Here is a 26491-nt window from a genome sequence, read left to right on the forward strand (position 1 = left end):
TAGTGCCTCTCATGAGCCTGCAATAATTTAGATCAATGCCTTCAGGCTTTAAATTTGACCTGTACTTTACCTTCATTCTTGACCTATGTTATTAGCCTGGAATTTGGGACTGTGCCTGAATACAAATTCCCTAATTGTACCTGGTACTTATAAATCAGCACTCACTTTGCAGAGGGCAAATGGCTGTGGGGGCTGGAGGCTGAGGCAAAGGCTGCTGCATGGGAACCAGCCACGCTGCCCTGGAGCTGGGAGGGGTTGTCCCTCCTTCAGACTGCTCAGCTTTGAGAGCTGGAGGTACAAAGTTACTAAAGTACAAAGGTACTAAAGAAAAAGGCAGTATGCATCCTGGTGCTCGTATTTCCCCTTTTTAGGTGAACAGTTTTCATTTTGGAACTCAGAAAGCATACTCTTTATTCCTTCTTCTTTTTTGCCGTGTGCTTAGTGTTCGGACTTAACTAAGAATGGTTTAGTTTACAAGGAAGTCCACTTTTTCTTAAGGATTTTTGTTTGTTTGTTTGTTTGCAGGCTGTTTCCCCCATTCCCTGTGCACATTCTGGTATCAAACAGGCAGAGATCAATGTATACTTTGGTGTCTGAAGTGCAAAATCAGTGGCAGAACAGTCCAAAACTTTCCTGTGCCAAATGCAGGCTAGGGAAAGGAGTTAAAATCCTTAGGCAGCCAAAGTGTCTTGCTGGTCTTTAAAATGAGCAAGTAATGTTTTCCTAGAGAAAGCATAAAGGATTAACTGGACAGAAGGTGTCTCTGAAAAGTTTACTGTTTCATTTTTTTTTTTTTTTTTGGAAAAAAAAAAAAAAAAAAAAAGAAAAGAATAAGAAAAGAATATCTATCATCCTGGAATCTACAGAGCCTTACAGTTGTAGCAAGTGGTGTCATTCTGCAGCACCAGTTCAGGGCACTAAAGATGACAAGTTGAACAGGAGTAATTTCTGTGCTTTTTCTCTGTCAACAGACTGTCATAGGCAATTACAACAAAAAGAGAAAGAAAAGGAGAAAAGAAAAAAAAAAAAGAAAATAAAAGAAAGTCTGTTTTCAGGCCTAACCCTACAACCAGTGAAGTGAACAAGAGCAGAATAAAAATCACACGTCCCTCATTCTTTTTCTGAATGAATGACAGGCATTTGAGAGGTATTTCCCACATGACATTTATTATTTGGTTTGAACTTTTGATGAAGAAAATATAAGAAACTTGGCAGTGATTTCTTTTGATATTTCAAGTACTGAATCCAGCCAGAACAAGTATTCATGAATGGCAAATTTAGACAAAGACTTGCGTATAATTTCTTCAAAGACCAATGCAAGGAAAATAACATCTTAGGTGAGGACAGGAGATTCTTTTAAGTGGAGAAGTGACAACTGCCTAATCCTTTAAACAGCAAATTGTCAAGTAATGTTCTGTGGAAGGATCTGGCAAAGACTCTGGTTCCCTGTCTCCTTCCTGCAAGTGTAGTTTGTATCAACAGATACTTGCATTTTGCTTTTTCCTCGAAGGACTATGAAGGAGAGTTCAGAAAAAGGCCATTACATCCACCTGTTATGGAGGAGTTAGAAGCAGAAATAACAGCTGATCATGACTTTTAAGAAGAGGAAGAGCAGTGCTGCCTGTCTATAGTGCAGGCATGTAGTGTAATACATTGAACATACAGATATGTTAGTAGTAAGTGGCCCGTGTTCTAAGTATTGCTCAGCTTTTGTGGACTCAGATTCACCCATATCACCTTCCAAATTTCACAGACTGTTCATTCAGGTACAACACTTTACCTAAATAGCAGCTTAGGCAGAAATAAGACTGAGTCCTACACAAAAAGTCAAAAGTCACTTGGAGCTATTATAATCCCCATGGGAAAAATCATTAAAACTGTCAGCCTGGGATATTATTTAATGAGACTAACAGCTTTCTTTGAATTTAGATCGGAGCATTTAGCAAACAATGGGCTTGTAGGATAGGAGGTTTTGAGCATTTGAGTGATTTTGATTGACAGTTCAAAATTAGATAACAAGAACTTAAACTCTTTATTTGTCAATGAGACTCAGTGCTAACTGGATAGTTAATACTGAAACGCAAAGATTTCTTTGAAGATTCCTGCTTTGTCCCTAATGATACATGTCCCACCCATAAATAAATGCTTTTCTTTTGGGTACCTTTGTTGTCAGAGCCTAAAGCTGCAAGTGAGAGCAGGATTTATTTTTTACAGAGATCCTGTATTTTGGTAGAGTTGTCTCTGCAGGATGGCTGGAAGGGAAGGCTCCAGCAACTGTGAGTACTGGCTGGGCTCTAAATGCTGATGCTGAAGTCCTTATCAGGTTTTGCAACTAGATTCTGAGTGAAGGAAGAATCAGAGACTTTGTTTCTTTGGAGCCCTGCTCCAAGACTAACCGGCAGAGTTGCTATAAGAAGGGGCTATTATAAAAACTTCATTGGTTATTTTAAATTCAGAAATCTTTGTGCAGTAGAAGAGTGAAGAAAACTGCATCACAAGGAAGATAAGTCTGCAGTACTTTGAAAAGCGCAAGTGACAACACAAGAAGAAAATATCTGCTAGAGCTAATAGAGCAAGAAAAAATATATATTTGATCCTAATATGATTTATAATTTTAAAATATTAGCAGCAAAAATGTTAACAAATACGTTACTGACACATAGCGTTAAGGCCTTTTACCCTACTGATGCCACATGTAATGGCAGTTTCAGTATACTCAAAGAGAGCAGAGTCCAGAATATGTGCTTTTTTCCCCTCAGACCTACACAACTGGTATTCTAGTTAAGGAGACTCATGAAAAGGAAATAGGAAATGTTATGGGAGAGGAAAGAAAATACACAGAAAAGATCCTTTGTCTTGTCTTTTTTTCTGTCCTTTCAGTCTTTTCTCCTTTACTTCTGCCATTCCTTTGCAGAGGGAGGAACAAAATCACTCAGTTGTAAACACACACAGTGGGTAATATTTTAATTTCTTTGCTAGACAAGATGTACAAATAAAGAAAACCCACATGTGGGATGCACTGAAGTCATCGTACTGTGAGCATGGGACTAGCTTGGGTTAAAGAGGCAGCCCCCTGGCCTCTGCCGGGGATGGGCTCCCTGAAGCAAAAGAAGAGGGCAAACAACTCATAGTAGATGTAACAAGAAACCAATTCAGTTTCCACTGCAGAAGTAAGAAGGTAGATGGATGCATTCTGCTAAACTGCCAAAGAGGTAGGTTGGCGGGTTTTTTTGTCAGCAGAGCATGGAAAATTAGAAACAGAAAGAGCACCAAAGCAACACTGAGCCTGCATGTTCAAGAATGAAAATTCTAAGCAAGAAAAGCAACATTTGGAAAGTCAACCAGAAAGTGTCTCATTACAAGAATAGTTGAGAGACAGACAAATAACAGGATATGGCTGGTAGAATAAACAGGCGAGGAGTCTACAGACATTTCCATGAGTCACTGCTGGGCTACATACAGTAACCAAAACGGCACAGAGAAATTATCCAAGGGGATGCAAGGGATGTGGATGCAGAAGAAATCAAAAGGAGGATAAAAGTGTTGTAAGGCTGAGGAGACAGGGAGATGGATGAGATGGAATGATGTCATGGAGAGATACCTTTCTTGGCCAGACATGTGGAAAATTGAGGTACATAGATTATAGTTCTGTTTCTGAGCCACTGCCAGCAACTGCCTGTTTACAGCATTGAGGGTTGAGATGACAGCTGAACCTTAATGTGACAGGAAACCTTATTTCACAGTAAGTCTGATTGGTCTGGTGAAGGATCACGTCTGGTAGCAATAGAGGTCTGAAAAGGCTTTTTAAATCTAGTACATATATGAAAAGAATCAAAGTGGAAAAGGAAGAATATATATTTATTTTTCAGATTTACGGTACTGAAAAAGAAAGATAATTTTTTCAAATCTAGATGCTGGTGAAAGCAAACATGATCAAACGGGCAACCTGAGAATCAAAGCATAATTTAAAATGAATTATTTGTTTTTATCCTCAACAGGAGTAAAATCTGGAATGAACTTGGGCCTTTTGTTACTATGTAAGTGTCTGAAATGAAATAAACAGTTTTCTGACTGAATGGCTATCCCCATGGCAATAGGACAGGATCTTGCACATTAAGCACTGAAAGGAATGAATAGATGAGAAGCACAGTAGATCCTGACACAGCCCAAGGTACAGCATGTCTCCTTAGAACTAAGCTGTGAAGGACACATGTAGAAGGAACAGTCCCTTTATTTCCAGGGTTTATCCGTAATATGAGATAGGACTACACTGCAAGTCAGGCAAGGACAAAAAGAACCCTTGTTAATTTTAGAAGCACTGGGATTATTGTGTCTGGAGCATTAAAGGTCCATTATTTAATGGGTGTCTAAAACTTTTATTAACTCCTCTTTAGTTACATTTATTTTCTATTCCATGGCTCAAACACAGCCCTGGATAGTCACCAGGATAAACTTCAAAGCCAACAGGAGCTGTGCCTATTTATTTCAGGGTTGGAAAGGAGCTCTCTAGCTCCAGCTCTAAACTGAATAACCCTTGCTAAGCTGCAGCAGAGCTCTGTAAGAATTACTGATTTATTTTCGTTAGTTCTGCTGTAAAATGAGAAATGAGCAATAAAAATGCCATTGGCACCAACCAAATTCTTACTATGGCAAGACCGAAAAAAGAGATGTTCTGACACAGAATGTTCCCATTGGCACAAACAAAACCATTAAGGTATTTGAAAGAAAAGCCAAAGAAATAAAGCTTTAGCTTCATAAAATATGATGTGGCAATTTCATGCCTTTTCTCCATAGGCTCAGGGGTCAGATTTCTCACCTGAGCTGTGACTGGCTGAATTCTTTCCTCTCATACATGCCCTATATCCTCCCAGAGCACTCTACTCTCCTGCCTGGTAGGACAACTCTAAATTGAGATTTCTCTCTAATCCCTGTTGATATTCTTACATTCCCTTATAAATATATATTTATATTCCCCTTTTACATTGGGGAAGTGAAGTCTCCCCAGATGATCTTCACAAATCTCTCCAAGCTCATATTCACTTGGAAACCACCTGGTCTTGACCTCTCCTTTCCTCCTCCCCTCCCAAAGTTTCTCTCACAATAAAAAAAGGAAAGGGGAGATGATGGAGTTTTTTTCTCCCATAAGCAAATGTATCCTCTGGAGTAATTTATTTTTCCTGATCCTTTAAGCTCTTTTGCTGTTAGTGAAGCTAGAATATGCTACCCTGCCGTGGGGTCAGGTGAAGGTTGTGATGTCTCACATTTTAAGATCACCAGACCATCTTAAATTAACATACATTTACAAAAACAAAAAGCTGAAGCAATAATTGGTCTGGTCCTGATTTCCTCCGGTTAGCACAGTTAGTTGCACATTTAGATTTAAAGGCAGAGGCTGGAAATGAAATAATCAATTTTGGTAGTGCTATATGGCATCTTTTGAAATCTCCATGGAAAGAGCCATTCCCCAGCAAGCCATAGTTGCAGGAATTACTATGATCAGTGCAGTGCTTGAGGGAAAGAACCCTCCAGCCAAGGCAGAGAGCAGTCACCTTTCTTTGGTCTGTCCACATATAGACAACCAAGGCTCAGGACTGTTTATTTCCAGACTTACCGATGTTTTGTTGAAAATAAAGCTCAATTTCAAATATCCTACTATTATTCTCTGTATTTGAAGGAAGCTAAAGACCTGTTTCAGGAGGATTAGCCATATGTTAATCTCTCTGTAGAAAGAATCAAAGTCTGTACACTCACAGGATGTCTATACAAACAACTCAAGGCAAATATTCAAAAAGCAGAAAAGTCTTAGGCTTTATCTGAAAATATGTTTAAATGCCATAGCTAATTTCCCTTGATAATTATTAGCAGATCGAAGAAGATAATAAAATACAGCTTAAGTTATATTTAAATGGTAGTACAATGGAACATGCTGTTTGCATGGAATTCATCAATTTTATGATAAACTGAGAGACACATTGCAAGTAAGATTTGACATGGCGATAGTTAAAATAGTACAATCTTCTGAAGAACCTGCAAAAGATACATTTTCTGACTGATAAATTGAGGCTTCAGGGCAAACTACAATAGACAATGTGGAAGTTTCCAGAGACTCATGATGGGGAAGGTGTGCACAGCACCAGGAGAAGGAGGAGAAAGCACCACAGGTGGCAGTGACAACAATGCCAGCTGCACTGCCTGGAATGAGAGACTATAACTTTTCCTGCAGTTTCCATAGTTTCAGTTTCTTCTTTCGTAGCTAGGTAACTAAAACACGTCTCCGAGTCCCCTGGCGGGGCTGTCCCAGCTGCTGGCCTGGCACTGGTTTCATCGGCATCTAGGTCACCTTACTGCTGCCAGTGGTGTCACCTTTTGTGGGTTGAGGAGGCCTGGGAGCCACTAGCTCTCCTCTCTGGGAGGTGCTGGGGTCCCCCAGGTGAGTGGTCCCTGCTCTGGCCAGCAGCAGAAGGATCTGCTACCACCTGCCTTAGCTTCTGGTGGCTGGCAACTGATGGATCTGAGGGGTGTGGAAGATCCATCTCCAAAAAGTCGTCCTCTGACCACACGGAGTAAATGATGGTGTTGACAGTCTGCCTGCAAAGGGGGCACGATGGTCTCCTCTTTGCCCACCACAAAATGCAGCCCAGGCAGAAATGGTGGAGAAAGCGGGTCACATAAGCAAGGTCATCTTGAGGGTCACGGCAGATGGGGCAGCTCCACTCTGATTCCTTGATTCTTACAGCAGGCTGGGGAGAGCCAAGAAAAAGGAGCTGCTCCCCCTTGCTGGTGTCACAAGCTGCAAAAGAGAGAGGCCGTGGTCATTCGCTGTCCCACAGACAGGAGGGAGAAATGCCCAGGCCCCTCGAGAAGGACACCCTCCTGGCTCCCCAAGTCCCATCACCTCCTCCACAGCCACCCCAGGGGGTGTTTCCCTGTGCTGCTCACCTCTGCTGCTGTGAGCGTGTCCTGCAGTGCCTGACTGCCTGAACCAGGCAGCACCGGGAAAACACAGGGGATGGCTCCAGGATGGGCACCAAGAGCTGCTGACAGTAGCCCCAAAGCACCACCCAACACAAGAACACTTGTTCCGACCTCCAGACCTTGCAGGCATGCTCAGCAGGAGTCCAGTTACAAACCAGGCTGGGCCAGGCTCTGCCAGCCCCCAAGATAAGCAGTGAGGGACACAAGGTCACTGTCCAGCGCTCAGGCACATCACCATACGCCATCTGCTCCTGCAGTGCTTGCACAGGTAGTGCTCTGGCTGGCATTGGCACTTGTGCAGATGAAAATACAGTCACTCCCATATTCATTCAACTTAGAAACTAGCCACTCTATGGCTTGAGGAGAGCAGGCAAACAGAGTGTGGTTCTTATGTGAGGTACTTAGGACATGGTTTAGAGGCGGACTTGGCAGTGTTAGGTTAACAGTTGCTCTTGATGATCTTAATGGTATTTTCCAACCAAAGTGATTCTATTATTCTATAATGTATAAATACAATGCATAAATAATAAGGTTACAGAGTCAAACAGTCTAGTGGAAGGAAAAAGCAACTTCACAGAATTGTAGGATAATCCAGGTGAGAAGAGACCCTAGGAGGTCACTAGTCCAACCTTCTGTTCAAAGCAGAGTCAGCTAGGGGTCAGACCTGGTAGCTCATGGTTTTCTCCAGATGGATCCTGAAAATGTGGAGTGCCCAGAAAACCTGCTCTGCTGCAGGTCTGTCCTCACAGTGTAAAAGTTTCTCTTCCTATATAATCTGAACTTTTCTTCTTGCAGTTTAGGTTTGTTCTCTCTTCTACCTGCCTCTGTCTCCTTGATGACATTGTCATAGGTCCTAGAAGGCTGCTTGTAGGACCCCCTCAAGATTTTCCTTAATTAACTTTGGGAAACCTAATTAAAGTTTCCTCCTCAACTTTATTTTCCATGTGTATATGCATGTGGCGTGTGCTATGATAGAGTCTCTAATCATCTGAACAAAATCTACTTCTTTCTGCAGATTTCATCCTCATTTCCTGAAAAAGATGGATGGCATCTTACTTAAAGGGTAGCAACTTATTAAATTTTTATTCTGCATTGTTCAGCATGTGGTCTCATTCCTTGTTTACAGCACACTCTTAAAATTAACCCCCTAAGGAGATTTTTCTCATTATCATTAATTCCCTCACAGGTTTCTTATAGTATTGACCGTGAGACTTGTGTGGAAATTGGAATTTGCATTACATGAAATCACGTATAATAGTCTTGTATTTTTAATTTCTGATTTAGAAAACAAAGAAAAATGCTCCTGTAAAACATTTTAAAATTAGAAATTGACTCATTTATGTGGAATAGCTCAGACTGAACAGAGCTGTAATTGTTAAATGACATGATTTGTTTTCACAATTTCATAATTTCAAATACCAGGTGGCCTAAAGGTGTATTATGCTTATTTCACAAGTAGGAAATTGAAGCACAGGACAAGAAAGTTCTAGGGCAATCATATATTTTGTATGTGTAAACTGAAACACCTGAGAACCTGGTTAAGGAGAACTGAGAGAATTTTACAGAGTCTTGAGTCCTTGTGCTCTTCCAAGTAAGGAGAAGAACATTTGTGAACCTTAAGGAGACTGTGATGCTCTAGAAAGAGAATGGAATGGACTTGATTCTTCTCTGTTAGTCTGTGAGGGTCTACACAGGGACAAGCATCTTGACTTAATCACATTTCCAGCTGTTTTGGACGACAGAGTGCAGCTCATACATCTGCTGGGAAGAACTGCCAAAAGTTGATGCTCTGCTTACAAGTCCAGTGCAAAATTAAAAATAAGTGACCGTTTTCTGATCTGGCTAGTCTGCTCCCAGACACAGCAGTATTTGGAGGACAACACACAGAGGGGACGAGCATCTCCACTCAGAACAGCATCTGCATCCTTTGCAGTGGTCATGACATGCATCAGGGCATGGTTCCCAGGACCATCTACCCCTGGTACATCAGAGACCTCAGGTGAGAGTGAGCTCCTACAGGCAGATGCAGTTCTGTGGCCAGGGACTGTGGAGACACCAGCGACCACTCGCCAGGGGCACAGCTTAAATGTGCTCCTTGCCTGTAGCACATGAATGCTGGGGGTGGCCCATGATGCCAACTGAGACAGTTGCAGGAGGGGCTCCACAGGCTGTGCAGCTTCAGAGACAGCAAACAAGAGACTAACTGGAGCTTCTCCAAAACCCTGGAGGTACCAGAGCCTGAACCCCAGGTTGCATTGATGGAAAGGCAGGCAGAGTCCCCGTTTGTGGCACTGGGAAATGGAGAATGCTGTAATGGTGAAGGCTGGAAGCTGGTGACTTCTGGCACCAGGAGGATGGCTCCAGCCCTATCTGCACATCTGCATCTCCAGAAGGGAGTCAGCACTTTAGCAGCAGCGGAGAGGCTGGGTATCCAGGAAGCCTCAGAGCTGTCAGCATAAGATGGTGAAATTCAGGTTCTTGAGAAAGAAGAGTAAGGCAAGGAACAGGATGACAACCCTGGACTTCAGAGGAGCAGATTTTGACGTGTTCAAGAATATTCTTTGAAGAATTCCATGGGATGCAGTCATAGAAAGGAGTCCAGTTCTAAAGGATTCACCTCCTTTGAGTTTCAGACTGGTCCTCCTACACATCTAGGTAATCAAGAAAAGGTGTCGGGGGTCTGTATGGATAAACAAGGATCTCTTGACAAATCAGAAACAAAAAGGAAGTGTACATAAAGGGAAACGGGCAGGACACACTGGAGGAATACAGAGAGAAAAACTATTTGAGTGAGCAGGGACGGGGTCAGGAAAGCCAAAATCCACATGGAGTTGAACCCAGACAGGGAAATAAAGGGCAACAAAAAGGGCTTCAGCAGGTGCAACAGCAGCAAAAGGAAGACAAGTGGAAACATGGGCCCACTGCTGAATGGGGCAGGTGGCCTAGTGACAAAGGACATGGAAAAGGCTGAGGTACTCAATGACACTTGCCCTCTGTCTTTAGTGGTGAGAACAGCCTTCAAGTATCCCAGGCTCCTGAGATGAGTGGGAAATTCTGGAGTGATGGAGACTTACCTGTGGTGGAAGGTCATCACAGTAGGAGGTGTTTAAACAAACTGGACATGCACAAGTCCATGGAACCTGACAGGACATGTCCGTGAGTGCTGAAGAAGCTGGCTGGTGTCATTGAGGAAGCACTCTAGATTACTTTTGAAAGGTCACAATGATCAGGGGAGGTTCCACATGCCACTCCTGTCTTCAGGAAGAGCAAGAAGGAGGAACTACAGGCCTGCCAGATCCAGCTTGACCCCTGGGAATATCCTGGAGCAACTAATCCTGGAAATCACACATAAGCATCCAGGGCAAGACAGTGATTGGGAGCAGTCAGCACGAATTTGTGAAGGGGAAATCATACCTGGCCAACCTGCTATGATGAGATGACTGGCTCAGTGGATGAAGGAAGAGCAATGGATGTTGTTTATCTCACCTCTGGTAAGGCTTTTGACACCACCTCTCATAACATCCTCATAGACAGACTGTGGAAGTATAGATTAGATAGGTGAACAGTGAGGTAAATCAAAAAACTGTCTGAAGTGCTGAGCTAAAAAGGTTGTGCACTGCCTGTGACATGAGGCCCAGCTGCTGGCTCGTCACTAGAGGTTGCACCCCAGGGGTCAATACTAAGACCAGTGCTGCTCAACATCTTCATTAATGGTCTGGATGATGGAGCAGGCTACCTCCTCAGCAAGTGTGCAGATGATACAAAACTGGGAGAAGTGGCTGATACATCAAGTGGGTGTTTTACCATTTTGAAGGACCTTGACAGGCTGGAAAAAAGGGCCAGTGGTTATCTCATGAAATTCAGAAAAGGGAAATGCCAGGTCCTGTCCCTGAGGAGGACTAACCTCATGTGCCAGTGGGCATATACCTCCACACTGGGGGCCAGTGGATTGGAAGACAGTTTAGCAGAGAAGACACTGGAGCTCTTGGTGGAAACCAAGTTGAACATGAGCCAGCAACGTACCACTGCAGCAAAGAAGGCCAAAATCATCCCAGGCTACACAGTGAGGAGCATTGCCATCAGGTCACACTAAGCTCTGGTGTGACACATCCAGAGTGCTGGACTGAAGTCTGGGTTTCCATGTACAACAGAGACATGGAGATACTGGAGCAAGCCCAGCAAAAGGCCTCAAAGGTGATGAAGGGATTGAGATGTTTATGAGGAGAGGCTGAGAAAGCTGAGGCTGTTCAGCTTGGATAAGAGAAGGCTCAGGAAAATCTTACCAATGTATAGAAATACCTGATAAGAGGGAGTAAAGATGGAGTCAGACTCTTAGTGGTATTCAGTGGCAGGATGTCACTGTTTACTGCAGGGGACAATAAACGGTGGCAGATGCTCTCTGTTAACCCCTCACCCTCCCCACTAATGAAAGGTAATAGGAGGAAAAGGGAGAGAGACTTACAAGTTGGAAAAGTTAAAAATGCTTTATTAATGCTACTAATGAATAGAGAAAATAATACAAAAGATACAAAACCACTCTTGAACTTCCCAGCATAGTGGAGCTGGCGTTGCTCCAGCAGCTGCAGGGCAGGTACCCGGGAGTCCTGGGCTGGACTCTGCAGTAAACCAGAACTAGATTCAGGGATGCAGCGCCTGGAACTAGGCCTAGGATCACAGGCACGACAGGCAGGGTCCTCTTCAGATGCCGGTCATGGTTGAAGAGGAGCAAGACCCTTGTGATCTCCCACTTTTATAGAGCGTATGGGGTGGACTACTTAGTTGGTCAATTTTAGTCACCTGTTCTGTTCACCCTTCCTTGCAAATACGCCCCTCTCACTTACAGGACATGCAAATTTATCAGTAACCTTGGCTGCCATAGCAATGAGTCTAAACCTGGGGCTCTTCTGCATACCATTGCTACCGTTATCACCTCTGGAGTTAACAGTGTCTTAAAAACATGCAGCCAAATTCAGAAAAGTGTGGTTACTTAGAAGAACTTAGTTGAAAGGAAAAATTCGCTAATAGAGAAACTGGTCTTGTTTTTAACAAAACCAGGACATAGGACAAGATGCAATGGGCACAAGAGGAAATCAGGGAAATTCCATTTAAGCACAAGAAACAAACTCTACAGCCAGGGTTATCAAGCACTGGCACACGTAGCGTAGAAGAGATTGTGAGGTCTCCATCTGTGAAGATGTTAAAAACCCAGCTTGACACAGTCCTGGGCAATGGGCTGGAGCTGACTCTGCTGTGAGCAAGGACTAGATATCTCCAGAGGTGCTATGCAGCATCAAATGATCTGTGATTCTATGACTTTTTTCTCTCTGAATCTGACATTTCAGTAAACTCTACAGGCAGCAAAACAGGTGGAGCTTGCTTTCATTGCAGCTCTTTCTTTCTGTTCTCCCTTAAAATATTTTCAGAAACCTCTTTTGTGTCTCCATGGATTTTCTGGAGTTTTCTCCATATATTCTAAAGTGTAGGTGCCACTACGCAGAACCTATGTGGAGTTATGCTCAGGTCAAAGCAAGGTGTGTACAGTCCATAGTCCTGTCTGTGTTCTCAGTAACAGATGGTGAGAAAAGGGTACCATAAGGTCCTGCTTCCCTTGCTGCAACTTGACTGCCTCAGCCTCCTGCAACCTAGCAGGTGGCAGTGTTCTTACCTGTCACTTTAATGATTCTCGATGGTCTCTTCACCTATGCATTTCTCAAAGTAAATTTGAACCAATTTATCTTTCTGGATTCCCTAACATCCTGCAGCAACCATTCCACAACACATACGTTTTCTGCTACATCTGTTTGCTTCAAAGTTGCTGCTGACATTAATTTCTTTATTCCTGTGCTGTGGGTAGTGAATAATCACTCCCTCTTTGTGTTATCCATGGTGCTAGTGATTTCATGCACTCTTAAAATATTCACCTAAGGAATATTTTTCTGTCTTAAAGAACGCTAGTCTACTTATAAAGCAGTTCTTTCGTACTCCTACTCATTCTTGCCACTGTTCTCTGTCACCTTCCACTGTCCTTATTCTATTAGACATGTCGGTCAGCTGGGAGGACAGGACCATAAGTAATGCTCCAGGTGTGGACAGACAATAGCATAATTTTCTTTTCTTTTCTTCTCTTTTCTTTTCTTTTCTTTTCTTTTCTTTTCTTTTCTTTTCTTTTCTTTTCTTTTCTTTTCTTTTCTTTTCTTTTCTTTTCTTTTCTTTTCTTTTCTTTTCTTTTCTTTTCTTTTCTTTTCTTTTTCCTTTCCTTTCCTTTCCTTTCCTTTCCTTTCCTTTCCTTTCCTTTCCTTTCCTTTCCTTTCCTTTCCTTTCCTTTCCTTTCCTTTCCTTTCCTTTCCTTTCCTTTCCTTTCCTTTCCTTTCCTTTCCTTTCCTTTCCCATTTCCTTTCCTTTCCTTTCTCATTTCCTTTCCTTTCTCATTTCCTTTCCTTTCTCATTTCCTTTCATTTTTCCTTTCCTTTCCTTTCCTTTCTTTTCCTTTCCTTTTTCCTTTTTCCTTTTTCCTTTTTCCTTTTCTCTTTTCTCTTTTCTCTTTTCTCTTTTCTCTTTTCTCTTTTTTCTCTTTTCTCTTTTCTCTTTTCTCTTTTCTCTTTTCTCTTTTCTCTTTTCTTTCTCTTTTCTTTCTCTTTTCATCTTCTCTTTTCTTCTCTTCTCTTTTCTTCTCTTCTCTTTTCTTTTATTTGATTCTGTCCCTTTTCTAATGATTTGTAATGTTTTGTTTTAAGTACCAAGCAGACATCTTCCTAGAATCTTTCACAATGCTTCTACAATCCATTTTCTAAGATGTAATAACTGATCTAGAGACTTTCAGTAGGTATGTCTAGTTAGAACTATTTCTCTCCATGTGCTTTATATTCGTTTACATTAAAACTTATATGTGATTTACAATTTTGCTAGACCTATGGCTCTCCTACAGCAATACCCTGGTTTTGTTAGGCAGTGTTCACTCTTTCTGGCTCTGCTGTGCTTTGGTTCAGCTATCTCATCCTGCTGTATTTGTGGCCTACCTGCAGCTGCCTTCTCCACAGCAGAGAACTTGTGGCCCTTCTTTTGATGGAAAATTGAGGTGCTTTCTCTGTTTCTTTGTCATATTTACTGATCTTGAGTAACCACCTCATCAAAAGATAGAGCTAGTTCTTGCTACCCCAGTGCTATTGCAATGCCATTTGAAGGAATTGGATTCCAAGCCATATGTCTTATACTGCTTTTTTTGCTTGTTTCCAAAATTTTCCATATCTGATATAGCATACAGCAGTGAAGGTATCTTGTTTTCTGCAGGGAAAGAAAAATAAAAGTCCTTTACTCCCTTAGTGATAATCTTATTTAGCTGAATAGTATTAAATACAGATGCATGTCAATCTCAGTATCTTTTTAGGTAGGTGCCATATTTTTGTCAATAACTTATTCCAACTGCTTAAACTACTTAGACTACAGGTAATTGGAGCTAGTTAATTATATTTTCAAATTAAAATTTCACTGCGAACTCATTCCTACTGATAAGCATGCTGTTGTCAGGCCAGGAATACTATATTCCACAAAAATAAATATATGATCATTTGTTTAAGCATGGTTACTATATAGTATTGTAATCACAGGAAAGGCAGAACAACTATAGGAGGTGCGTCATCATAAATAAATATAGGCACTGTGAGAAAGTCTCTACCTGTAATTCCTTAATGGGCCAAGTCTTCTTATATCACAAGCATTGGCTCTTTCAGATGACTTGCCATACATATTCTTTGTCCTTTTTGTAAGCCAAACACCATTAATGAAAGCAATTGGTCTTTTTAGGTAATCATTAAAGTCTTGTCCTACTCTAAGGTTTTTTATTCTGTAAATCATCCTTATACCTAGCCTTTGAAGTATTTTTTTTTTTCTATAATAGCTTGGCAACCATTATCTTGATGCTTCCAAATAAAAACTCAGCAGTGCTGAAAACCTTCCCTTACAATGGGGTTGAGGAATACACTGTACTGGTTCTCCAGGGCTATTTTTTGTGGGGTCTTGTTCCTAACAATAGTGCCAGGAATAATAGTCCTTATTTTCACCTGAAACCAGACCACATTTTTAATCAGATTCACAGTACATAACATACCTCTTGACTTAGCTCCATTGCACTGTCAAAATGCTCTGAGTGCGTCTGTAACCACTAATTCTTTCCCCACTTGCTGTTCAATTTGCAAATCATACATTTGTAGCTGAAAAAACAAGCTCTATTCTTAGCAGCAGCAGAACAGTTTGCCAGGCCACTTTTGGCACTGTCAACAAGTGGTTTATGGTCAGTGTCAGATAATAGTGGCCTCCCATAAATAAAAACATGAAACATTTTTCACCCGTGGACTGAGACCAAAGCCACATTCTTTATTTGAGTTTATTGAAAGCTTGGTTTTTGTTCATTCCTACGATGATTATTCTATTGGGGTTTTTAAGTGTTGGCCACACCATTGCAAAGGATTGTGCAATGCTTTTCTAGAGCCATCAGTGAACAAACTTGTTTTTCATTTATCATCATAGCAACTCATGACTGAAATCTCATTGACCCCTTTAGTCTCTTCCTTTTTTAAGGGCCAGAATAAGTGTTTTGTCTTTATCAGCATACCAATTCACTACAGCCTCCCGGTTCATTAAGCATGGAAAAAATAGTTTATATTTACCATTTCTCTAAATACTCTTCTCCTTTCTAGGTAATAGAAAATGTTGTGGTTTAGTGTGACTGTTTAGCTTCTTGGAGTCAGCATCTAAATGAAAGGTCCTTTTTCTGTGCTGAATTGCATGTGCCTGGATGTTTGCTGGTTCTCTTTTTTGCTGTGTGGTTCTGAGGCACAGAGCCTGCTTCCCCAGCTTTTTGCCCCAGACATAGACTATTTTGTAAGATCACCGGAATTTTTCAAGTTCAGTACATAGGACATAGGTGTGAACTTCTTCTTCCTCTGAATATAACCTCACAACACACTTGACACAGCTGGTTCACCTGCCATCTCCAGCAAATGCATCTGCTGGATGAAACCAAGGGGTTTGACACGTTTCTAAGGTGGTCTTTTCCTGTGGTACTGTTACAGGGGACGTATTTTCTGTCAAATGGAACGTAAATATCTCACATGGGAAAAACCTGGAAAAAGTCTAATGCGCGCGCACACACACACACACACGTGCACAAAGTTGAGACCAGAGAAGCAATTAGAAAACCTGCTGCAGAGGCATGGTGAAGGGGCAAATGTTCAGTGGGCTGCAGGGTGGCATGGGGAGAGCAGCCCATGGAGAGGACATGGACAGTGAAGCCAAGAAGCTTCAGCCCAGCATCGGTGAGCAAGCCCAGCAGGAAGCAGAATGGCTCATTCCCGGAGAAGGGCAGTGATGCCAAGCAGCAAAAAGGCCCCAGGGCCAAGAGCCTCCAGCACAGGGGAAAACAGAGCCCAAGGGGGGCTCTACTTGGGGGTGCACATCGGGCTGTGCTGCCACCCACTGGGGGCTTCCCTGGCTCACAGGTCCTTGCCCAAAGGTATAAGAGAGACACCAACACTGAGCTCTGTGATGCTTCCCTGGTGATAAGGATTGGATTATGGCAGTCAGTTTTCTTCCATCATAAGATTATTGTTGTTTTCTTTCCTCAGAGAAAACATGTTTGCTTTTGGCATCACTTTGGCTTCTGCTTCTCTGACTGTTTAACGAGTAATGTGTCTGATTAGCTCTCAGGCTGACTGTCCATTTGTCATCTGCTGCATCACTGTCTCGTGAAGCTTGTTTGAGCTTGTAATACGGTGACATTTGTTGTTCCCCCTGTGTGTACTCACCACAGAAGTGTGCATCCAAGGTTTTGTATCTTTTTCCATATGCTTGGCATTGGCAGTGCTGTTTGGCAAAGGATACGCAGCTTTCTGTATCATTTCCCTGTAGAATTTTATTTTGAGGTCTCATGTATATTATATCCTGTATGACTCCTCTGTGAATGTCATTCTGGACAGGTAAGCTCCTTTCCTTGAGCAAATCTAGTGGCTTTGTCCAAAGTATAATTTTGAGAGCTCTACAACAATCTTGAGGTACTTTGTCTTGCATCTAAATCCAAATTTATCATTTAATGTGACTTGGTTAGTATCACATAACTTCCAAACTGAAGTTTTCAGCTGTCAGCCTTTTTTCAATCTTTTTCACTTCTTTTTATTTCTTAGTGTGCTGAAAGATGGTTCCTCCCAAGTTTCACCTTCATATGGAGACACAGACAAGATAAGAAACAGCAGAGGACAAAGTCAAGGTGAAATTATGAAAACTGAATAGCTACACTACTGTTTGTGTAACACAATGTGTGAAATGAACACTGCACCGACTGCAAAAAAATTTACTTTCCTAATTTTTTTCAGTTACTGTTGCTCATACTTCCTAAAATTATCACTTTCAGAAAGTTCAAAACATGATTAATTTCAGCCCCCAGACTCTGACATCTATGAAGAAATACATGCATAAAGAAAGGGCTGATTTTTAGTAGAAATTGGTTTAGTCTTTTAACTGTTTATGCATTGATGGGAATCTGCTGCCTCTTTATACTGTCCCTTAAAAATTACATTTCAATAAACTTCCTTGTCTAAGGCAGGAAAATGGAAATAAAATTAAATTTTGAGCTACCAAATGACGTAGCTGAGAGAACACGTTCCCAGTGTATGAACAGGAAAAGAATATATTTGTTGCCTCCAATTCTGACCTGAATGACCCATTCCCCTCCCTTAGCATCTTAGCAGAGAATATGAACCAGCTCCCACTTCTGAAGGGCAGTCATCATTTCCACCACTCAGTATCACAGTTTGCATCTCCATGAAGCTATTTGTGAGGGAAGGCTAAGTATGCTGACTTGAAATATGGAACCATACAATGTTTTGGGTTGGAAGGGACCTTTAAAGTTCATCTAGTCCAACCCATCTGCCATAGACAGATGCATCTTTCACTAGATCAGGTTGCTCAAACCCCATACAATGTGACCTTGAATGTGTCCAATGATGGGGCATCTGCAGCTTCTCTGGGCAAACTATATGCTTCAGTTCTTACTCTAAAGACATTAATATTTATTTTTTTATGGTGCTCTTTCACACCCTCAGCAGAATGACTGTGCCATAGGCAGGGCCAGCTGGGAGCCCCAAGCACAGGAGGCTCCTACACATGGTGTCCAACACACTGGTATGGCTGCTGGATCTGTTCATGGTCAGAGAGGGTTTGATTTTCTCTGCATATGTCCCTTGGAAATTAACTGTTTCTGTTTCACACATCAGCCACTCTTCTAAATTACACGTATAAAGTTAGTAGCTGATTATGTGCTGCCACGTCCTGTTGATTTATTACTGTTTGCATATCTGCCTGTTTAAAAAAACTCTGCTTGCTCTAATTGCAGCTCCGGCCAGCATCTTGGCACAATGTACTTTTGAGCTTCAATTGACTATTTTATCTATTTTCATCTTCAGTGGAATGATTTTACTCCTTTCCAGGCGTGGTCTTCTCTGGAAATATCTAAAATTATGGCCATACAAATTACTGCGAAGACCAGAGGATGAGACATCATCCCCACCCAACATTTCTGAGTGCACGTGTTGGCTGGTTGAGTGCAAGGCTCTTGCATGCAGTGGAGCTGGGCCAGCTGACACCATTGGTGAATCTGGCCTTTTGCATTCAGACAAAACTACTGTTTCGTGCAGAATCTGCTTTTTTTTCTAAGGAAGGAGTCCAGGAACTGCTATCACAAAAGAGTTCACAAATAATTCTATAATTTAGAGTCTCAAAACCCCTGTTCAACTGTTGTCTTAACCTGGATTAGAGATGGCACATTCTTGGAAGCCCTCTGTCCCAAAGTGCCAAACAGCTAATGCCACCTTCTTAAACCCACCCCACTAGACCTGAGGAGCACTGTGAGTGAGCATCTTGCTTGGGGAATGCTTGACTGATTTGGCTCCACAAAAAAATGCAGCAAGGAAAGCCAGTGGATGCAGAGCCCGTAGTTGCTGCCACCCTCACTTGTTCAACACTTGTGTGACTATTCCTGGCACTGGACATTTGCTAGAGAAATTTGACTCGCATCTGAGGCCACCTCAGCCAGCTGCACAGGGCAGAGTAGGAATATTCATGTTTCATCTGGGTCTTGTTCCATTTGCCTGGAAGAAGTCAATATGCAGTAGTTCAGAGAGAAAATGAGGATGAAATCCTTGTTCCTGGTGAATTAGGGCATCCCACCAGAAAAAGGGACACAAGGCTTTGGGTTTGATGAATATTAAGTATACAGAAGTAAATCTACAGCAGTATTTAGGCTCTCCCCCAGGTACGTAAGAATATTGATATAAAATAATAAAATTTTATATATATATATATATATATATAATAAAATAATTTTCACTGTCCCACTGAAAGTAGGAACTTACCTATGATGCCTGAGAACCATTCCTGGATTCAGGCATAGGTTTGTATTCTCTCTTAGTAATTATGAGAGGTCTCTTCTTTCTTTCTTTCTTTTTTTTTTTTTAATCATTACTGGAGTTGTATATGTAAATGAAAATTAGCCACAAATGATAGGGAGCTAGAAATTAACCACAGCATGATTTTCAACAAGTGAGAGATCTCAAATGGATCTACAATATTTTTAAACTACCCTTTTCATGTACAATTCTGAGTCCTGTATCTCATCAAGAATTTTTTTTTCCAGAATTTAAATCAATTTTTCTTTGTTCACACTGAAAATATTCTGCATTCCCCAAGTACAGAAAACTACTCTGATTCTAAAGCCTTGCAGTTGCAGCTTTTTATTTTCTGTCACTTCTAGCAGTTAGAGAGTCTTATTTATGACTTTAATATAAATTTCTTCCCTAGTGTATTTGTCATTGTGATCTTGTCGAAACTTTTAAGTCATAAAATTCTTTATCCCCAAAGGCATTATTTTGTATCAGAATTTTGTCTTTTCTCACCCTTATAAATGAAACTTAAGGTTTTCTTGATACTGTGTGTGTTAATTCTCTATCTTTACAATTCTCAGTAGCTGTGATCCCCCTTAGATTTTATGCATGTGTTTTATTTTAAACTTGCGATGAACTCAAAGAAACCGCAGTTTATCTGAGAGACTGGTGGGAAGAACAGGAAAGGATTTGTGCCCCTAATTTCTCAGACTTTGGGCTGGAGACAGAGAACAATACCTAAATATAAGCAAATAATGTGATTTGAGATATCAGATGGCTCAGATGTATCAAATGTCCTCGGGCATTTCAAGGTTATGGCCCTTGAAATGGCACTAAATGTCTATGTTCAGGTAACTGATTCCCCCCACAAAGAGGTGGGATTAAGACACCTGAAGTTAGGTAGCTAAATATAGGTGTTTACATGTGAGCCAGGTGCCAAGCTTGCATTACGGTCAACAGAGCTCAATTTAACCTGGCAGCTGGAGACACGCTATCTGACACCGCATGTCACTCCACATTTATTTTTAACTTTCATGAAGAGTATGCAATGCAGCTTGTATGTCACACCGGGGTGACAAGAAATCAGTCCCCAGCCAGAGGTGAGCCAAAGGCATTGCACAATTGCCCTCTTTTCAAACAAAATGGCTTTTCATAGGCACGCATGTGCTGGGTGGCCAGGTGGGCTGCAAAAGCTTTGTACCCACAGCCCCTCATGCAAGGTCCCATGGCAGAGATATGACCCTTGCAGGCTTCATATCCTTCTTGGTCCTGGCCATCGCAGGTTCCCACCCTGCTCCTGCAGCTGAGCAGCAGCACTGTCCCTGGGAAGCAGAGCTGGGGGAGCACCAGCATCTCCAGGAAGCAACGCAGAAGTGCCAGGGCAGTGCTGGCAGGGAGTGCCTTGCTGCTGCATGTGCTCAGCAGACCACACTGGGGAGCAGCGGATGCAGCTGTGCCCTTGGCACAGTGGGGCTCATGTGGGGCTGCCCACACCCGAGCACGAGGCATGTGCCAGATGTAGGAGGTGGAAAGGTTGTGGGATGTGCACAAAGCCACCACAGGTACATTTTGTTCTTCAGGATGCCAAGCGAGTGCGGAGTGGGGACTAAACAACGTGCCCGAGTTTGATCTGTGACATGAACCCCTGTGAGAGTACGCACATCCTCACACCACACCTGGAAAGTACAAGTGGACCATGAAGCATCCATCCTTCTTCCACAAAGCTGAAACTTCTCCAAGTCTTTAGTCAAAGAAACCCCAGATTCCCTACACAAATGTTCTTTCAATTTAGTTTTATGATAAAAAATACTGTCCTGCTATTGCTTTTGGGGTAATAATGCACACTAGCTAGTGCAGTGAGGTTGTAGGACTGGGAGACCTAGACTCGCCAAGGTATTTATGCTTACTGGTTAACACATATTGAAGATTAAAATTTCAAATAAAGCTTTTCACTGAAACCTGGATATTGGCACAATTTTAAAAACGTGGTAAAAGATGAGAGGGCTCAGTGAAGCTCCCACAAATCTTCAATTTAAGGTATCTATACCTAAATTATTATAAGTGTTAGCATCACATCTGGACTTTTTTGTTATGTATTCTGTCTTAAAATGGGGAATAGTTAGGGTCAGAATCATATTAACTATTTGAGGGCCCTAAGATATGTCCACATTTCAGGTGTTATGAGCTAAAGTCTTCATCTGACTATATATATAGCTTGGATATGTGTTTTGAGGATATAATTATGACTAAGACAATGAAGATAACGTCTCAACAACAAATTTTCATTCCCAAATAAGCAAACCATTTTTCTTATTTCCATAGCAAATGCCTTAAGGAAAGTGAATGGTCTAAATAATTTCTAACAGCTTCATTTTTTTCTAGGGGAATCTTGAACACTGCTTTTAAAAATCACCCACATTATTCAATATGCAACACGTTACATGAATGTCAAGTTATCACCACATTAGCAACGGAAAGATGTTTTTCAGTAGAAATTTATGCAGCAGAACAAACTCTGAAAAGCATTTGCCTTGTCTGTTCTGCATTGTAGATTTATTTTCTGGAGAGGTGTGACTGGCCTCCCAACACTGAATCCCAGCTAAGACAATTATTTGCAAAGAGTCAGACTTTGGCAGGTTTTTTTTCCTTGAAGCACCAAGAGTGAGCCTCATTTTGTACAGGGAAAGGGATAGAGTTGTAGGACAAGAGGTTCCTTCACAGCTTTGCTATGGTGAGACCTGTTGGTGCTCAGCACATGGATGTACCTGCTGCTGAATAGCCGAAACCTCCTGCCTTGGCAGAGCTGAAGTCCCTTCCCTGTGCAGCAGTCAGCACCCACTGGGACCCCTCCAACTGATGGCGGAGAAGTCAAGTGGTTCTGACAGTGCAACCTCAAGTGTGAAGGCAATGATTGATCCAGCATCCATCCCCCAAATTGCATTGATATGTGTGATATGTGATTGTGTTGTGACCTTTATTTGATTATTTTTTTTTTTTTTTGTCAGATGTTAACATTTGGAAGTAGATGAAAGAAGCACGGGATGATGTGGGTATGAAGAGTAAGACAGGAGAAAGGAAAGTTACCATCAAAGACAAAAGAGAAACATTAACATTCTGTTGAAAAACTTCCAAGTAGATTTCTCTTCAAAATTATAAGAAAATAATAAAATCAGACTGTTGTATACTCTATTTTAATAAGCAGTTTAGACAGTCCACTATTACTGGTGGGACAAATCAGGTTGTTAAATTGCTAATGTTTAGGAACAGGTGAAATTTATTTACATTGTGAGACCATCTTTATGTTAGCTCCTGTTCGTACTCTTGAGAGTACCAAATGATGTCTTTCAGAGTAATTTTCAGAATTACTGAAAACGGTGTACCTATGTGTGTAGGTACAAGGAGAAACAATGGAGTTCAATATTAAATAGAAATTCTGATTGTTTTTTGCACCTGCTGATCTGGATGCAATACAAGTACCATGTGTTTAGTGATAACCCAACATTTACCTTCTGAAGAGGATGCAGAAATAAATATCATGACCCTATTTGTCATCCAAGGAAGAATGATTACCTACTTCAGGTTTTTTAGTGGCAGCAAAACTTCTAAACACAGAGTTTTCCCTTTCCAAATGTTAGGATGAAACTGCCAGCCAGTTCGTCTGCAATTCCACTCTATGAAAACACCTATAGTATCTCCTAGGTCAGGAAAAACACTCTTAACACTCTAAATTTAATACATTACTATGCTACAGACTTTCTCCTGGGAGAAGAAACATGTATATCTATTTCTACCAATTTAATTTGTGGCACATTTCTTGGTGGAAAATAAGTAATTGTGGTGAACCAGTTTTAGCTTTTTGTATTTTTTTACCCAGCAGCAGAATATTTTGGTGAAAACACTTGAATACAAATCTTTGAAGACTGTGATCTCCTCTTTATGACTTCTAAAAGATCTGTCATATCATTGTCCTTTCTTTTCTTTTTTTGACAGCACTCATTTCCATGTTAAAAGGCTTCTATTAACCTCTCTTTCGGAGTTAGACTCGAACCATTCCCACAAAAAAAAAAAAAAAAAAAAAAAAAGAAAAATTTTAAATTGTGATAACTTACCCTTAAACATAGAGACAGGAACCCTGTGTTACCCCTACAGAAAACTGCTATGGGTCATATACTAGTAATATCCAGAGAACACCTGAAACACCCACAAACAGAATTTCCTTAGGTAAAACTTTTTCCTTCACAGTAGGTTTGTTTTGAAAACACTAATATCATGTTATTACTTTCTATAGAAAAGCTGTACAAATGTATTTTGTATAAACAAAACATCCCATAAAATATTCCCAGCACTAGCTTATTTCTAAACGCCTTCAAAGAACATTGGTTGGGAGGCAAAGCATAGAAAAAAAGGGGGAAAAAGTCATCTGTATCATGTTGTACCCCGTAAATATTGCAAGGTTAGATTCCTCAACCTATTGTAGCTATCCTGCCCTGAAGCTGTGCGTGTCACGGATCCTGCAATGTTTCCCACTTCTGCTGATGTGGGCACCTGTTTAGTAGCTGACCCTTTTTAGTTTTCTTTCTTGAGAAGCCACCAGGATATGATATAGGTAATCGTACATTTTAAATATTTTAGCATGAAATATATTCTTATATGTTAACACCAGAATATCATACTCTTTTGTCAAGCTGGATGAAATCCCACTTCTTGAAATAGGCGAATATTTTGCTGTTCATTTCAGGAAAATGAAGGATTTCCATATTGAATGTGTCTTTATATCGAAACAGTCTATGAGGTGAGGACTTACTCAAGATAAACAAAGACTACCGCAGTCTAATAATTAATTACTGAAGCTGTACCTTCTTGGTATAAAAAATAGAATTTTTTCATAGCACGAATAAGCTCTAACAAATAGAGGTTCAAAGTCCAGGGGAAAGCAGTAAAACACATTGTATAATTAAGCTGCTGAAGACCGACATATGATATTTTCTGAGTATCCATTGGAAAAAAGGGTTTAAATATAAATTGCAGACTGGAATAATACATTTCAGATACCTGCTTGGTCAAAAAGGGAAATATAAATCCAGCACACAATTTTTTTCCATAAGAGGTGAGAACACTGAGGTCCTGCTCTGGCAGCAAGGGCAGGAGGATGCCCAGGACATTCACACAGTCTTCTACGTGGAAGAAGGAGCTACATCCAACTAGTGGGGGCATCTCAACAGAAGAGAGACCAATAAAAGAGGTGGTTGGGGAGGTGAGGAGGCGAGGAGGCCCTCTTCTGCTTGGTCTTCCAGTTGGGAATCCCTGCATCCCGATTCAGAGCTAGCCTGGCAGCTGGAGCTAATTCAAGAGAAGCACAAAAAGCTTGTAGGAAAAGTCAGCTTCAACCTGTCTGCTGTTTCTGGAGAAGACAGTGGCTTTGTCTGCTAGCCAGCTCACCAGGTTGATGTGTGAGTGGGCTGAGTCCACAGGGGCTGTCTGTTAGCAAGCCTCGCTAACAATTCCAAACAAAAGATTTGCAATGCAAAATAGGGAGCAAAACAAATCAGAATAACAACAACAACAGAAATACTGTGCGTTGGAGACCCTGCATTTCAAGTAGGAAATTCAAAATCCAAATTGAATTCCCTCCTTAGGAAGGAGACTCTAAAATTGCACAGTCAGCTAAATTCAATGTCATAAGATTCCTCTGCTGGAAGCCCCTCAAAGTCACCTGCCACAGAACAGATTGTGAATTATGTGGCATTCCCTCATCATGTGGGATTTTTCAGGGTCTGACATTTCATGATACTCTCCATCCTTTTTAAATAAAAAGGTTGTACGTATTTTTAAGAAGAGTACTACCATGTATGTGTGCATGTAGTATATATATAATAATGTGTATGTACACTAATATAATGCATATATCTACAATATATATATATAAGATATGAAGGACGTTACATAACTCCAGAAAACTGTCAAAACCAGGCTCTGAATCACTGCTGATTACTGTTCAATGATTTTAAAAGGTGAGTGATGCATCCCAAACTGATGTTTTTCTAACATGTTTCGTAGCAGGATATTGTCCTCAGGCAAGGCACCTGCAGGAAGCCTCTGTTGCCAGGCAGGTGGCTGATCCCCTCGTGTGCACATTAAGAGGCACACAAACCTCTCAGCAGAAGCTGGAGAGGGGCAGCCTTTCCCTGGCTCGCTGCCTTGTGGAGGCTGCGTTATGTCTGCAAGGTGGTGGCCCATCATGCACAGACCTTGCACATCTGCTCTTGTGCCCCTCGCTTCTTTCCAGACATGCACCCACTTGCACTTCTTCATTAAATCGTTGCCATTCTCCGCAGAAAGACCTGGGAGGCTCGTGCTTTCCAGCACCCCCAGCCAGTGTCAGCTCTGGGAAGAGCAGGGACTAGCGGTGTGGACAGAAGAGTTTAGGGAACTGCCTTTGCCCTCAGAGCTATGGCACCAAAGGCGTGACTGGGAACATGCTACCAGCAGATTACCTCTCCTGCAATCTTTATCCCTACGGCAGGCTTTCAGCACCCTGGCAGCAGGCAAAGGACACTGTTCTCAACCGGAGATGACACAGAGGCTGTCTCAGATGACACAACGTCTTTTCGCTTTTCCTCTGTGCTTCTGCAGGAGGAAAAGGAAAACACAGCTGCGCACTCCTGATGCACAGACGGGTTCTGATCCAAGTCCTCCCTCATCTCCAGCATGATGTGTCTGGCAGTCAGGATCCAACATGAACAAGTCCAGACCATTTCATTTCCCCTGTCCTGACCAAGCAGGAGATATATCCACATATTCAGCCATGCCTGGGCCACCAGCCTGGTCTCCTCAGCAATGAGATGCCTTCTTTCTAGAGATAGAAATAGGAGAAAAGGAGAATAAGGAAGGAGGAGGAGGCTTCTGCAAAAGCCTTTCCTTTCTTCCACGCTTGGAAATAAGAGGAAATTACGGTTTCCACCAAATCAGAGGTGGTGCAGCAGAGAGCCCTGCCCACCGCTTCCTGTCCTTGACAGTCAGCAGTGGCGCTTTTCTGCTGGCAGATGGAAGAGGTGGTCACCAGCAAGTCAGTTGGTATGTCTGGGGAA

At 41.7% G+C, this 26491-nt stretch overlaps 1 long non-coding RNA gene across 1 annotated transcript; it reads left to right on the forward strand.

Moving 5' to 3' along the window:
- Positions 1–10062: 10062 nt before the first annotated feature.
- On the forward strand, positions 10063–23198 carry LOC110362082 (uncharacterized). The gene is made up of 3 exons (XR_002419119.2): positions 10063–10466; positions 17151–17233; positions 22409–23198. It is a non-coding gene; the product is annotated as an uncharacterized LOC110362082 (long non-coding RNA).
- Positions 23199–26491: the final 3293 nt, after the last annotated feature.

The sequence above is a fragment of the Columba livia genome, chromosome 3 (genome assembly GCF_036013475.1).
Source record: "Columba livia isolate bColLiv1 breed racing homer chromosome 3, bColLiv1.pat.W.v2, whole genome shotgun sequence".
Classification (NCBI taxonomy): Eukaryota; Metazoa; Chordata; class Aves; order Columbiformes; family Columbidae; genus Columba; species Columba livia.